Source organism: Pseudochaenichthys georgianus, chromosome 22 (assembly GCF_902827115.2).
Source record: "Pseudochaenichthys georgianus chromosome 22, fPseGeo1.2, whole genome shotgun sequence".
NCBI lineage: Eukaryota > Metazoa > Chordata > Actinopteri > Perciformes > Channichthyidae > Pseudochaenichthys > Pseudochaenichthys georgianus.
In genome coordinates, this window is record NC_047524.1 from 11,514,826 (window position 1) to 11,530,520 (window position 15,695).

The following is a 15,695-nucleotide window of genomic DNA, read 5'->3' on the forward strand; positions in this document are numbered from 1 at the left end:
GAAACAGCAGCACCAGTGAGGACAATAAAGGGAATCAAATACAAGGAGTATTTGATGTTCTTATAGTGCCGTTTTCCTCTTTTGTCAGTTTGCTTTAGTGTCATTTTGATTGGAGGCAGTAATTTGGAAAACAAAAAGTATTTTTGATTCGCGTTTCCGAAATAAAACACTTTAAACACTCCGACCTGGCATTCAACACAGACCTCACGATGAACTCGACCTCTGCTGAGCACTGGCCTGGTGCAGTGAACTCCTGCCAACCACTGTCACGTCAGTCAGTAGCCATCCGCCTGCAAATAACAGGCTCAAACATCATAAATTCTAGGGCAGAGAGGCAGGGACTATAATGCCACGGAAGAGAGGTTGAAAGAGACATATTACAGCTCTCGGCATATAAACACTCATTACAGTATAGCGATGGTGCCCAAGACAAACAAACATTGCTGCCGGGTGAAGGACTTTGGTTCAACATTTAGCCATTTATGGATATTATTGACGTGGTGGGTTAGACATCCGTGTCCGTGTGGAGGTGGAATTTCTGTTATACAACCTGTGTTAGTGGCTTTTTTTTTTAGCCATGTATATTCTGCTGCATCTTCCCCAACCAGCATCACGGGAATGATGGGAAGAAGAGCGTTTTGTTCACCTTTCTTTCCCTCCCTTGATCATTGTCTGTCTGGCTGCTCAGCCCGATCTCTAGGAAGAAGAATGCATCCTGAACCAGACTGGAATGGCTCCTGAAATATGCCAAATATGCCCCTGACCCCCCCTCCCTTCCTGAAGACGTAGGCCTGCTTGCTAGCCCACCCTCCTTCCCTTTTAGCCCCCCCAACCCACAGCATTCCTGCGCTGTACACGGCACCAAATGCACGCATACTTACAATCACATATGACCCACTCACATAGAAAATGTTAGGGACATAATAACACAAGTTTCCACCCAGCTGACCCAGACGTGCCTTTTAAGGGTAGGCGGTTCACATTTCTCTTTTCATTAACTTCCAAAAATACTCCAGGACCAGGCGGGTGAACGGGGAGTGACAGGGTCTCCTCTTTAGTGAGGCGAAAAGGAGAGAGTGAGCAAGACAAGATAACAATCGAAGGGAAAGAAAGGAAATATTGGCCCGCAGAGGAGAACACCTAAAAAAATTGAGGAATTTACAAGAAATGTCTTAACTTGCGCTCTCTGTAGTTAAAACGTCTCAGTCTCTCCCCTCCCTCCCTTTCTCTGTGCCTCCTACATGCTTTTGAAGTCTGTTTCCTTTGCACTTCTTTCCTCTTTTCTTCCAGGAAAAGACGAGGTGGCCATATTTAGGAGCCTGTACGGTGTAGGAACAAAACAGGCACGCAGGGGAGCTTCTGTAAAACAACTTATTGGAGGCTGAAATATCCAACAGCAAAGAAGTCCCACACAGCAACCGGTTGGAACAAATACAAAATCTTAGAAACATAGGAAAACTGTGTTTCAGGTCAAACTAAAAGCATGTAAAAGACGAACACAGAAGCAGAGTAACCTACATTACAAATCAAAGCGGTCCTAACTACAGCCATGTGGGGACGCTTGCATGGCCAGGCTGCCGATTGAACAATAGTGGACTCATAACCTGACGTTATCAGGGTGTATCTCACAGCCACAAAAACATTCTGGGCAGACCAACAATTCACTGCGGTACTGGGTGGATTGGGATGAGGGGCGCTTGTTTTTCACTCGGCTCCTCCCGTTTTGCCAGTACTGTGGTATTAGTGGTTTAGGAAGAGGGGAGTTCTTCACAAATCCAGCGCTCCCTAATACTTCGAACCTGATCAATCACCTGAAACATCGACGGTGTGTTAAAAGCGTACGAAGACAATAATACAATACAAAGTGTGTGGGCGCGTGCGTTGGAGCTATGTGCAACTCAAGGCATATGCTCGAACCGGAGCTGCAATCATGTTGTGCACTATCCGTGCCGAGTGTGCTGACTTCTCGTACAATGTCCCGCTGTCTGGCTTCCTGCATAAAGTCAAGTGCTCGGCGCAGTTGTGGCGAAATGTCGCTCCTCTGTTTTCATTTAAACAGCTCCTTATATCCGTTAGCGCAGCTAGCTATCACCAGATGCTAACAACAACAATGCACGTAAGGTCTCTCGCTCGCTCGGGCCACACATACACACACCCTCCCGGTCCTCCAGATGGCCAGTCGGTGCCTGCCGGTGAGCGTGGAAGTGTGGTCTGCCACAAGTGGGGCTGTCAGCATCAGCTTGTAGATGGTATTTTAAACTCGATGCGCTCTGAAACTACGGGGCGGCCAAGGAAAAAAAAATACACATGCATTAATCGCGTTAAAAGAATTAGTGGCATAAATCTTTTTTTATTATCGGTATCGGTCTTGAGAAGCAGGAAGTTATCGGTATCGGTTTCAAAAACCCAATATCGTGCATCCCTATTAGAAACCTTTAGAGTAAAGTCCGTAGACTAAAGTCTTCTTTACAACTAGCTTTAGCCTTGATTCAAATAACAAAAATTAAAAAGAAGGAACATTTTAATGATTGCATGAATGCTATATCAAAAGCAGGACTAATAATAAATCACATTATGGTCCAGCATCTATGGACTTCAACAGAGTATGTCTCTCTCTCTCTACCTTTGTGTGTAAAGGAAATAGGAAATGGTGAATGGTTGGGAAGCCAAAATGAGGACCAGATGATTGATGATTTGTTTCTGTTCAGTTACCAAAGCTTTAAAAGCATTACATCGTCAACAGCAGGGCAGCTGCCAGGTTTTAAAGGCTGTAGGATAGTGATGGGTTTTCATAAATGAGCAATACTAAAATATTGCCCTTTGAGGCAGCTTGGAAGATGGTACAGGTCTGAATTACAACCAACTGTTAAGTGTTGGGAAATAGTGATAGAGAAGTATTAAAGACAGCTGTTCTAAGAGAGTCTGGTATTTGAGCCAGTTTTATCGTTTTACATAAATATATGATTTGCATTTGTTTTTCAAGATTTTACTTACATACAGCCACATGTTTGAGCCTAAGCCAAGGTTTAAGGTTCTTCTCTTTATCCACACACCATCATTTACTGAGTCCAAGGTAAATTTAGCAACCCTAAGTTCGTACAAATGCTGTCATGCTTTCACCCTGACTTGATGGACTTGGCTTTCTGCTATACAGAGAAAAATGATTTACTAACTTAAATGGGAAGCTACAATTATAACCCTACACTCAGCTGTAAGGATTTCTTTATAATGACAAGTAACGGCAAGTCTATAGGATGGCCGTCTTGAGCCCGTCACAGATAAACCAACCAAATGTAAATGTGTCATTCAGAAATACTCAGTAATACTAAGGGAGGAAACGTCTGGGTTTTAGTCATCTAAATATTTCATTTATTTTGATAAAACAACAATTCATACTACTACCCCATACTTTGGCTTAAACCAAAAATGTGTACCAAGTGAACAAATTGGATCATTCAACAACAGCCATATCTTCCAAAGCAATTCCGATTTCATAACCAGTCCACTCCCTGATGTAAGAGGTTCAATAACAACACAGCCTCTCCATAACAGGTCAGTCGATGCCAGAGATAACAGTTTGGCTGACTGGAGAAATAAGTCTTGGTTTCACAAACTTGTGGAACACTAGGACACAGAATAAAATCAACGAGGATATAAAAAAAACTAGAAGTTTTGATCAAAAACCCCAAAAAAGAAAAAGCCGTTTTACAATGAGGTCTAACAAATGTAAAATATTGTATTTGTTGTTTGCACAAACAATGCAAAGAGAGGTGTTTTGGATCACTTATTAATTTCACTCTATTTACTTTCTTATTATATATAAATTGCATACATGGGTTTTTATCCACATTGCCCATCTGTAATTTCATATTGAGTAATGTGTAAACCCTACGGCATAATACAGCTTGTAAATTCACTTAATTGAAATAACCAGATTATTATAATTACAGGTCAGGTGGTGTCATCCAACCAATATAATTTTCCACCTTTTCCAATGTGCAAAAAATACTTATTATTGATTAAATCTGTGTTATAATGGCTATATGCTGCTGGAGACAATGCAGTCAGTGCGCCTGCAGCCTTCGCTGTAGCAGATCTCCGCGATGAACGTGTCGGTTCACAGTCACCCGAGTATTGGTGAGGCCTCAGAGAGTGACCACGCCACCCGAGGACAGAAAGCCCACCAGAGCAGCTGGTAATGAGAAAGGCTGTTTGGCATGCTTTGTCGGACTAACGAGGGAGATTCATTCACACACACGCAGAAGAAACTTTATGAACAGAATCCATTCTTGTTTTGGATTCTTTAAGAGTGAGAGCACTATGTGTTGATCTGTGTGTCAGTGTACGTGTTAATGAGGCGTGTGAACACTCGCTGCTGTGATGTACTTCTGGCTAGTGGCTACTACTTGCGGAGTGATTGACACTCTCAGCCTCTAGTATCCGATGACAGATCGACATGGCGGGGAACAGCGCGGAGCAAACGTGCTTTGGCACACAGATATACATGCACACAAACACACAACGAACCCACACAAAGAACCCCAGCTGAAATCTCAGAGCCCTGCCCTGTCACAGGCCGTCACTGATAAAGAACGCTGGCAGGGAGGGCAGGCAGGAAGAAAGGAGGAAGGCAAAGGAACAGGAGAAAAAGAGGAAGAGGGGAAAATGTGTGTGTTGTGTGTGTGTGTGTGTGTGTGTGTGTGTGTGTGTGTGTGTGTGTGTGTGTGTGTGTGTGTGTGTGTGTGTGATGTGTGTGTGTGTGTGTGTGTGTGTGTGTGTGTGTGTGTGTGTGTGTGTGTGTGTGTGTGTGTGTGTGTGTGTGTGTGTGTGTGTGTGTGTGTGTGTGTGGCAGAACAGAGACAAAACAGGAGGGAAGGGCCTAGAGAAGAACCAACTCAAGAGTCTGATGGCTGTGCACATTAGACACATAAGAAACTAATCACTACTTTATATATAAAGTTTGGTGTAAAAAATGAAGATGTAAAAAAAAAAAAGATGAATACAAGTGCCAAGAACCCAAGAGTAGTTTCTCCACAGTGAATTAAATTGATTCAGCTGAAGGCAGAGAATAGTATTTTTGCTTGACAGCACTTATTGTTGATTCATTGTTATGTTCTCGTGATTTCAGCGACAACAAACAAGAGATCATACACAGCACAAAGTCGTTTTATATAAATGCTTTATATTTCATACGAGTAGAAAACGACAGCTCTCTTTCTAATTTGATTGAATCACTCTGCCCAAAACATTTCTCGAAATGACTTCAAACTAGAATTCTTATTATTCTGACAACTTTACTATTTGCTTTATATACTAATTTCCGCTCTTCCTAACACTCAGGAGATACAGCAGACATGCATAGTCTCATCTAGCTGTCTATATGGCATTAAGCCATCCTCCTGCAAGTCTTCTAATAGACAGACAGTAACTCCAGCTGGCCTGCGTATTGTCAACAGCAGCCTTCATCCCGGATACTGAGCCCATTATTGCATTATCATCACAAAACACACAAACGGATATATACTTTACACAAAGGCTGTGTGTGGGCTTTAATACTGTATAAGCCTGTAAAAAAAAAAATCATGATTCACCTGGGCTATTACATGAGGCTCTCGAGTTGTAACGCCTGCAATATCATCCTCCGCTGTTCTATTCCTGGGTGAGAGGGTTACGCAGGCTGAAAGTGTGAGTCTACCACTAATAATAGCTAATACCATCCGGTATTCATTGCAGCATGTTGGGATGTATAGTATTGCTGGAAAGGACACTGGTCGGTTCCTATGGTTACTGACTTTTCTTTACAAATAATGCTATGAGAGCAGACGAGCCACACTGACAATTTGAATTGTCTTTATTATGGTAACAACTGATCGATTATTACATTTACACTAAACTAATCTGCAACTATTTTGATATACGATAAATCGTTTAAGTCATTCAAGCAAAAATGCCGAAAACTTGTTGGCTTCAGCTCCTAAAATGTGAAGAATTAGTGTTATTTTGTCATATGTGATAAATATGATCAATTATCTTTAGATTTTGAATAGTTGGTCATTTAAAAAAAAAGCTATTTGAAAATCACCTCTGGAAAATAGCAATGCTAATGTTTCAGAATGTATTAAAAAATATTAACTGATTAATAAAGTCCTTTTTTTTGTGTTATCATTTATTGATTTTAAAAGAATAGATTAATTAATTAATCATATGACGTTATACCAGGAAGAAACATTGAAAGAAATGTACAGTATGATGTTTTGATAATGACTCACTGTTCAATGAGTTTAACATTTATACTGGTTTATGATTGATAGAACACAAGATTATGTATGTATTATTTTATCCCACTACGCAATGACTATATGCACATTGTATTCACGATCACTTGCAACCAATGACGTCAATGTCCATGTCCTGTAATTCCACACTGGTGTGATGGTGCTAAACTAACAGCAGGGGCTCTGTGAATAAACCTTGATGTGCATAGTGGCAGTAATATTACCACCGACGGGCTGGGTTTGACATTCCCAGCGGTTTGATACTCCCAGGCAGAAAACCTCAATATTTTAATTTAATCCCCAGAGCAGTCATTTAGCCACTCCGTAATCCCCAGGTCCAGCGCTTAGTCTGATAATTACACTTATTGGACACCCATAATGATTAGTTTTTGGTTTCACCCAAAGCAGTGCAGGCAGTTTCATAGGGCGGTCGCGGCGTTCAGCGGAGTGGAAAACCAATCATGCATGGTATAGCCCAGGTCATAAAAGAGGAGGGAGCGGTATCATTATTATTACTTTGCATGGAAGGCGACAACTCTCGGACAGGACATGGTGCAAAATGTGTCTTTGTGTAACGTCCAGAATAGTGTAAGGATCACATAACAGGTGGTGGTGGTGGTGGTGGTGGTGGTGGCACTCTTACTGTGTCAGCATTAATAACTACAATGGCACTGAGGAATCATATAATGGGAATAATGGCCTCTAAGAGCAGATGCAACCAAACCTAACTTGGCGGGCATGATTTCCCAAGCCTTTAAATACATGCACCAAGAAGTGATCAGGGAACATTTTGACATCTCACTCGTCACTTTGCTGGTACTCTCATTTATTTTCCTCCTTACATTTCTAAACTGACAGGATAACCTTCAGACTTTTCTTCCACATGCGGTGTCACAGTCCACTCCAAAATACCAAAGCAAATCTTCAGGCTGCAATGCAAGTGCCTGTAGAGGAAAGTGGGTTCCCAGTAGCTCAGCTGGTATATTCTACAGCTGGCTGTGAGGGTGAAGCCTTACTGGAAAGTCATCAGTTTTTTTTGTCTCCTTCATGTCCGAAACAGGTCAAGGCAGGTCCCCTTCCATCGCCTTCCCTCCCTGTGCTGCTCTTTACGAGCCCCACCTGGCAGATTAGTATTCCACCACTACAACTACAATTTTCTGCTGTTGACATATGCACACACACACAGACACTCCTCTATTGCTGTTCTGTTGAGGTAGCACAGGGCACATACTGTTCAGACTTAGGACTCTGCCACCTTGGTTTACAACACATTCCATCTCAGGTGAAGGAAAACAAACACACGCTCAAACTGAACCAACATGTCTTGCAACTTCAGGTTATTTCTGTTATGGAATGATGTGTTCACATCAATCAATGTAGTCTGCAAATTGCCCAAACAAAGCAAAACTGGCCCCAACAGGCTGTGTGGGACATTTGCTTGTTTTGTCCAATTATCTGTCTAACACATTTACAAGACGGTCCTGAAGGTAGAAAACAAGCAGCAAATTATAACATTGGAGAAGCTTGAACCAGAGAATATGTGTTATTGTTTCTTGTTCAATTACTGTTAATTCTTGTCTTTCAATTACTAATTTTCATTACAAAAGTTAAGCTTGAAGGGTTAAACAGGTATTTGCAGTTACACTGAGGTCACCCACTATCCAAAGCGGACCCCTGCAAACACAGCATGTGCACAACTCATGTATCATAACCGTTTTCCAGCTGCTGTCAATATGGCTAATTAGGAGCAAACTATTTAACCAAATAAAAGACCTAAATACAAGTGGTGTTCAAATGTCCTTCAATGTAAAACCATTTTACTTTCAGTGGGTTGTGTCCTTCACTAGTCTATTCCTGGGGAGTTTAATATCCTTATGGTACTTTTGTGCTCAGATTTGAAAGTGTGATTAAGCCAATCCAAAAATACATTTAGGCCAGGGAGTGTACTGTATGTCACCTTACAACAACATCAGTAGCTAATGTAATTTGTCATATATCTACCCAGTAGGCCTTTCTCCTTTTAATAAACACACTCTTCATTATGGAGTCTAAAGTGTAAGAAATACATGTCTGTAAATGTGTTACACTGTTTTCATGCCTGTAAAATGTGTTGCCTGTAAATGTGTTACACTGTTTTCATGCCGCTTCCCCATGTAACCAGAAGGAAATAAGGCCCAAACAGTGGCCATGGCAGTCAGGTACAAAGTCTAGATATGCTAGTTTATTTTTTCTGATATTGGATGTCAACAAAAGAAACTGAAACGTGTTGACTTCATTCATAAAAATACCCTAAAATCCCTAACGATTTTAGGGAACAGGGGAGGTACTACAGAATAATTTAGTTACATTTTGAAAAAAAATTGCCTCACCAAACACAATATGCTACAACAATGTCAAAAGCATTTACGAGTACCCAACACTTTGATTTTTTTACGTTTTAATTTACGCGACGAGCTGAACTTTAGCTTTTTGGTCAGTAATTTTGCCTATATGGAAAGGCTTGGCGTTATTAAGTGCGTAGACAAACGAGTCTCAAAACATGAAACAACTATGCCGCCAAACAGGCTACGTGAAGCATTGTAAAACCTGCAACGTGTTAACAAAATAAGACGTAAATAGTGTGTTCACAGCTACATTCTAACTACCGGAGGTTTTCGCCGCAGTCCTGGATGCTTCCTTTTGGCTACAAAACGAGCAGAGGAGAAGGACAAGGAGGGTAGAAAAACTTGCCGCAGTTCAGACTTCTGCAGTCCCGACTCACTGGATCCAACTCAGGAAGCCGCTGTCTGAACCCCCCAAAAACATGTTCCCATGTTCTCTATCAACCCAAAACACACACACAAATAAAGACTACAAACTTTACCTTAGCTTGTCCACCGCCGGGTCAGAAAAACGCACCGGTAAATCCACAACTTCACACGGTTTGAGCTCATGCGGACGGTATGACTCGCTGCTGCGGACACGGCTGGGGCAAGTTCATCCACATTTTCTCTGATACAACCGGAGAGTTGGAGGCGACAGGGAGACTGCGTTTCTGCTTTCCCCCTTTCCCTGAATTACTCTCGTCGGTCCTTTCCTCTCGGATATTCCCCTCCCTGGCCCGTTTGAGATCAAACCATCACATTCCACCGCGTCCTTAACAATGAAAAAAGGTGGGTTTTCCTTAACTGCTGCCGGAGGACCCACCCCTCGGATGACTCTGCCCGGTCTGACCGCAAAGAGAACGCCCCTTCCAGGCTGCGAGGTCCAGCCTCTCATCTCCCATGAATCCAAGCTGATGTTGTGTGGATAGTTCGGGTATTTTAACATACACATTGCATATATTAAATGGACTGAACAGAATGATATCAGTATGTAAACAGTGGTGTTATGTAACTAAGTGCATTCACTCAAGTAATGCACTAAATTAAGTCCAATTTTTGAAGTAGGCTACTTTTCATTTACTTGAGTATTTCAATGTTCTATGTTACTTTTGTAGACCACTCCACTACAATTCAGATTTTGGGAAATATTATACTTTACATTAGACTACATTTATGTACGTACCAAGTAGGCCTACTATACTGTCAGCTATAGAGTAATGATAAACAATATGATCAACACCCTAAATAAGACTTTAGTGTACACTTAGATTCATTCACATGCACCCAGCAGTACGTTTAAGTTATTAAAACCAGTTCCCACCTTTACCAGCTTGAACCAAATCAATAATTATAATCACACATATCATTTAATGATTGTGAAATGAGTCACCTGCATACTGAATACTTGTACTTTTGTACTTTAAGTATATTAAGATGCTAATCCTTTTGTACTTTATTTGAGTAACATTTTGAATACAGGACTTTAAGTTGTAACATAGTATTCCTAGACTTTGTTTTTTTTTATTTTTACTTAAGTACAAGATCTGAGTACCTCTTACCCCTCTCTGCTTCCAAAACATGATCCTCGACAGCATAGCATTATATAGACTATTTTTGCAATATACCGGTAGAGGCATATATAACTATCATTAAGTAAACACCTTTACTTTTAGGCATTCCCATTGTATACCACAGTTAAGGTCCCTATTTGCAATATTAAGAAGTGGTGATACCGGAATTGAGCCCCAAAAGTCTCATAAAGTCGCTTATAAAACTCATGCTAAACACCTGTAGCACTTTTTACAAGAGTATTTAAGTAAACAAAGGGGTGAAAAACACTTATAAGATGACTAAAATGTATTTTCCAGTCGCATTGACATATTATAAATTCCCATTGTATCGTTTAAAGATTTTTTGTTGGTTTTTGTGTGCACTGTAATGGTCATCAAATAATCGAAGAACTGCAGGCTGACCACCAAAATAAATGCTGACAATTCTGCATACGCTATAAAGGTGCAAATGCCACAATTAAAGTGATGCTACTTTTATGTTGGTGAGGAATGCAAGTGGCATTGCTGTGATTATCGTTCTGTGTGGAATTGGCAAGAGTTCTCAAGGTTTGTTGTGAAGCAGCTTAAAATTTGTTTGCAACTGAGATAATGGGCCCATGTAAAACAACAATTGCATCACAAAGAACTAAGTAAATCTGACTTGATATGGACCAAACATTATCCTTAAGTTAATAAGGTCTCTGTTGCACAAAGTTGTTCTACCTAATTAATGATGATGAGTTTGTTCAGCTGTACATCTAATGTATTTTTAAAAACACATTATATATTACTTTTACGAGACATATTACCATGTTCTTCTGTTTCAGAATCAGAATGCCCAGAATACCTTTACTCGTCCCACAGAGGGCAAATTTAAGTCATAACCTATGGTTATTTCCCACACTCTGGTTTTAACTGGTGCCGCTGATAGTGTTAAATCCAAAGGCACTGTAGTCATAAAGCGTGATCACTGTAACAGAAGTCTATTGTTTGATCTATGCATTGCAAAGTGATTATGGTGGAGCTGTAAACTCTTATTGTCTTTCAGTTGCGTAACTATGGGGAAATAAGGATTATTAGATAAATGACAAGAACGCCCGTGAGAGCGTAGATAGCTATAGATCTATCTCGCTCTCTCTATATCTTCTCTCTCTATCTCTACGCTCTCTCTCTCTCTCTCCTCTCTCGATCTCATCTCTCTCTCTCTCCTCTCTCTCCTCTCTCTCTCTCTCTCTAGCAGCAGATGAGGACATAAACACTATTATTGCTATTCAAAAGTAACATGAGTAGGAGGTTAGTTCTCACTGTGTAAAGTAAGTTATGAGTGAACAGGACCGTGTCTTGTGTGACTTAAACCGTCATGTAATTTAAAACAGGTCTTTGTGGAGATTCCCACAGTCAAGCCTTTGTTTTCCCCCTCATTAACCGCCCCTCCCTCGTAAAAGGCCATATCACTCTCATCTTATTTCACATAATAAGCTGGAAGAGGTACAAATCATGTTACAGTGTTGCCATCACCAGGTGGGGAGAAGGCCTAAGATACCAAGTAATCAAAGAGAATTATTAAACCCATGCAGAAGCAAACTAAAGGCATAACCAGGCATGCCCAGACACCTGAACGCCACAGCAGGAAAGCCAAGCACAGGTGTATGTTCATTTGTGTACATATTTCTGTCTGTATATGCCTTATAATTTGATTTAAAGCAGCTTGAGAGAGAAACATGTTTTTGGCAACTTTAGAAAAGATTGTCTTATTTATCAGTTTCCAGGGCTAAGGTCTTATTACGATGTGTGAAGCAGGTAGGACCCAAATGCAGATTAACGTAAAAATAATTCCTTTATTCCAAGGCTATGCTGACAAATACAGAACAGAAAACTCACCGAGGACAAGCCAATACACAAGACAACCCGACAAAGAGAGACAGAAAACCCAGAACTTAAATAAACCCAGGACTAATCACATAAACACGAGACAGGTGAGGAGGGAGGAGAAAACACATAGGTACCAGGTGAACACAATTGGGTAATCAGAGAGGGAAACCGACAGAAAGCAAACAGGCAGGGAAACGGGGTTGAACACTTTACAAAATAAAATAGGAAACCCAAAGATAGAAAAGGACACGAAAAATACCAACACAGACAAATCCTAACAGTACCCACCCCCCCCTCGAGGGACGGATCCCAGACGTCCCAACAAAAAAACAAAAATCCAAAACTCAAACAGGGTGGGTGGAGGGGTCCGGAGGAGGGACGCATCACTAAGCCACCAGGGTGGGAGGAGGGGGTCAGGAGGACGGGACTGAAACTGACCGCACAGGGGCCACGGCAGAGGACAAGGAAGGGGTCTCGGGCGGACGGCCCGGGGGCAAGGCAGAGGACCAGGAAGGGGTCTCGGGCGGACGGCCCGGGGGTAAGGCAGAGTCCAAAAAAGGGGGATTCGGGCGGACGGCCTGGGGGCAAGGCAAGAGGACCAGGAAGGGGTTCTCGGGCGGACGGCCCGGGGGTAAGGCGGAGTCCAAAAAGGGGGGACTCGGGCGGATGGGCCCCGGGGGCAAAACAGAGTCCAAGGTGGGGGACCATGGAGGGGCGAAGGCAGTGGCAGGAAGAGTCAGGGGGCCGGGGGCCCGAGGGCGAGGACCGCTGCACTCAGGGGGGCCGGGCTCGAGGGCGAAGACCAGACAGCTCCGCAGGCCGGGCAGGAAGGCGCTGACGGGACAGTGACGGAGGCCGGGTAGGACCCGGGTGTCGGAGCTGGGTGGGACAGGCCTCGGCAGGATCCCCCACGGAAGAGGACCAGGACACGGGATTGGCAGGACCCCCGGCAGGGAGAGCAGTCGGCGGGGCCTCCAACAGCACAGGACAAAGGGTTGGCAGGACCCCGGGCAGGAGAGCAGTCGGCGGGACCCCCCAACGAGACAGGACAAGGAGCCGGCAGGACCCCCGGCAGGAGAGCAGACGGCGGGACCTCCAACGGGACAGGACAAAGGGGCCGGCAGGACCCCCGGCAGGAGAGCAGTCGGCGGGGCCTCTAACGGCACAGGACAAAGGGTTGGCAGGACCCCCGGCACGAGAGTAGCCGGCGGGACCTCCAACGAGACAGGACAAGGAGCTGGCAGGACCCCCGGCAGGAGAGTAGTCGGCGGGCCTCCAACGGCACAGGACTAAGAGTTGGCAGGACCCCCGGCAGGAGAGCAGTCGGCGGGACCCCCAACGGGACAGGGACACAGGGTTGGCAGGACCCCCGGCAGGAGAGCAGTCGGCGGGACCCCCAACGGGACAGGTCACAGGGTTGGCAGGACCCCCAGCAGGAGAGCAGTCGGCGGGACCCCCAACGGGACAGGACATGGAGTTGGCAGGACCCCCGGCAGAAGAGGCAGTCTGCGGGACCTCCAACGGCACAGGACATGGGGTTGGCAGGGACCCCCGGCAGAAAGAGTAGTCTGCGGGACCTCCAACGGCACAGGACCTGGGGTTGGCAGGACCCCCGGCCAGAAGAGTAGTCTGCGGGACCTCCAACAGCACTTCAGTAGGGACTTGAGATGGGACTAGAGAAGGGACTAGGAAAGTGACCTGAGGAGGGGATCTAGGGAAGGGACTACAGAGGGGACTAGAGGAGGGACCAGAGGAGGAACTAGAGAACGAAACTCGAGAGGAGACTCGAGAGGGGAACTAGAGAGGGGACTCGAGGAGGGACTAGAGGAGGGACTAAAGGAGGGACTAGAGGAGGGAACTCGAGAGGGGACTAGAGGAGAGACTAGAGGAGGGCCTAGAGGATGGAACTAGAGGAGGGACTAGAGGAGGGAACTTGAGAAGGGACTCGAGAGGGGAACTAGAGAGGGGACTCGAGGAGGGACTAAAGGAGGGACTAGAGGAGGGACTCGAGGAGGGAACTCGAGAGGGAACTCGAGAGTGGACTGGAGAGGGGACTCGAGAAAGTGACTAGAGGAGGGACTAGAGATGGGACTAGGGAATTGACTAGAGGCGGGACTAGAGATGGAACTTGAGAGGTGACTCGAGAGGGGACTGGAGAGGGGACTCGAGAGGGAACTGGAGATGGGACTAGAGAAGGGACTTGGGAAGGGACTTGGGAAGGGACTAGAGGAGAGACTAGAAGGAGGGCTCGGGAAGGGACCAGAGGAGGGACTAGAGAGGGGACTAGAGAGGTGACTAAAGGGGGGACTGGAAGAAGGGACTAGGGAAGTGACTAGAGGAGGGACTGAGAAAGGACTGAGAAAGGACTTGAGTAGGGACTATGGCAGCTGGGACCAGGACTGGGGCCGGAACCATGGCTGCTGGGGCCAGAACTGGGGCTGTAACCATGGTTGCTAAGGCCGGAACCAGGGCCGGAACCATGGCTGTAAAGTCCGGTTCCGGAGCAGGGACCATGGCTGCTGGGACCGGCATTGGAGCCGGAACCATGGCTGCTGGGCAGGGAACCGGAACACGGATCCAGGCTGTGTGGGGTGGTACTGGAGCACGGTACCATGGCTATGTGGGATGGTACTGGGGCACGGAACCATGACTGCTCGGGGCTGAACTGGTTCTGGAACCCTGGCCCTCTGGGCTCGTGCTGCCAACCTGGCCTTGCGACCCCTTCCTTTAGGAGCCGCTTGGAGGCTCCGTGGACCTCCAAAGGCCAGACGAGTACCAGCGAATGGCTCCTGGACAGTAGCAAACACTGGGTGAGAAGCAGGGGCTGACGCCAGACGGACCACACCGATGCGTGTGGTTTCAAAACAGGAGTTGGAGACCCTGGGTCTGTCAGGACTGGGAAAAAAAATTGTGAGGTAATCCAAAAGCCTGGCAGGTAAGAATTTCACCAAACTTTGATTCCTCAGTGTAAGGTGGACTGCTTCTGCCAGAGCAGCATCTCGCTGCTGAACCTGACCGCTCCTATCCATTGATAAGAGCAGGTAGCCAAAGAAAAAGTAAAATCAATAATTCATGCTCAAAAGGATCTGCTGGGCCCATATTTGAGGTCGGGTTGTAATGTTACGATGTGTGAAGCAGGTAGGACCCAAATGCAGATTAACGTAAAAAATAATTCCTTTATTCCAAGGCTATGCTGACAAATACAGAACAGAAAACACTCACCGAGGACAAGCCAATACACAAGACAACCCGACAAAGAGAGATAGAAACCCAGAACTTAAATACACCCAGGGACTAATCACATAAACACGAGACAGGTGAGGAGGACAAATCCCTAACAGGTCTGCTGTAAACATCAAACAACTATTGATCTATGAAGTAGCAAATCACAAAAAATCCATTAGGTTTAGAAAAATTGGGATGACAGTAAGTAAAGACAGGCATGGAAAATAACTATTTTTTATGAGGACATCTATCAGCTATGTTTCATCTTTCCTGAGAAGGTTGGCTCGTGCACGACACGTTTCTGTCATTCTAGGAATTTGCCTTAATACATCAAATATTATAAATGCAAATGCATAATACAGATTGTAATCTATTGCATGAGGAAAGTGGTGCGTGGAATGTCCTCTCCT

General features: G+C 44.6%; 1 protein-coding gene and 1 pseudogene across 2 annotated transcripts in view; one reads left to right on the forward strand and one right to left on the reverse strand.

Annotated features, from left to right (window-relative positions):
• The window catches only part of luzp1 (leucine zipper protein 1), a 48,533-nt gene extending 39,071 nt beyond the window's left edge, over positions 1-9,462 (reverse strand). For both annotated transcript variants that reach the window (XM_071201645.1, XM_034110869.2), the window contains exon 1: positions 9,139-9,462. The gene's annotated coding sequence lies outside the window, so the exon portion shown is untranslated. The remainder of the gene's footprint in view (positions 1-9,138) is intronic.
• LOC117468004 (platelet-activating factor receptor-like) overlaps positions 1-15,695 on the forward strand; it is a 32,700-nt pseudogene that overhangs the window by 9,638 nt on the left and 7,367 nt on the right.